Below are 739 nucleotides of genomic sequence, written 5' to 3' on the forward strand. Positions count from 1 at the left end.
TTTATTCTCCAAGCAGTCTATGGTATATTCAATACTCTTAAGCACCACAGCTCAAAGGCATCAACTCTCCTTCTATCATCCCTAGTCATTTTCCAGCTCTGAGGCATAGCAAGTAATTGCAAAGACCTTCATTCCTGTATCAGGTGCATCTTATTCTCCAGATTGATATCATTGCTTTTCAGTACTTTTGAGAGGTCTCTGACAGCAGATTTTCCCAACACAATACGTCATTTCATTTCTTGGCTGTGTGTACCAAAATTATTGATTGTAGAGCCAAGCAAACTGAAGCTATCGACGATCTCAATCTCTTCACCATATATCATGATGCTGCCAATCAGCCCAGTGGTGAGGATCTTTGTTTTCTTGATGTTGTGCTTCAATCCATATTAAGGCTGCAGTCCTTGACCCTCCATACCAAGTGCTTCAGGTCCTCCTCAGTTTCAACAAGCAAGGTTGTGTCATCTGCATAATGTCGATTGAGTCAACTGCAAATCATAGCAACCTTATGCACAATGTATCTGAACCCTATTCTATCCTGAGATCTTATCTGAGGTCTTCCTCTCCTGTGATAACCCTCCACCTTTCCAAACATTTTGTCTTTCTCCCTTCCTAGCAACATACCCAAAGTAGGTCCGTTTGAGAAAAACAAAGAGTCACCTACAAAAAGGAAACAATCTAAACTTAATCTAAGTTCTATTTCTCAGTCAAAACCATGTAAGCTGGAAGACAATAGAATAGC

The sequence above is a fragment of the Elephantulus edwardii genome, unplaced genomic scaffold, assembly GCF_000299155.1.
Source record: "Elephantulus edwardii isolate Elephantulus edwardi_28Jun2011 unplaced genomic scaffold, EleEdw1.0 scaffold00133, whole genome shotgun sequence".
Taxonomy (NCBI): domain Eukaryota; kingdom Metazoa; phylum Chordata; class Mammalia; order Macroscelidea; family Macroscelididae; genus Elephantulus; species Elephantulus edwardii.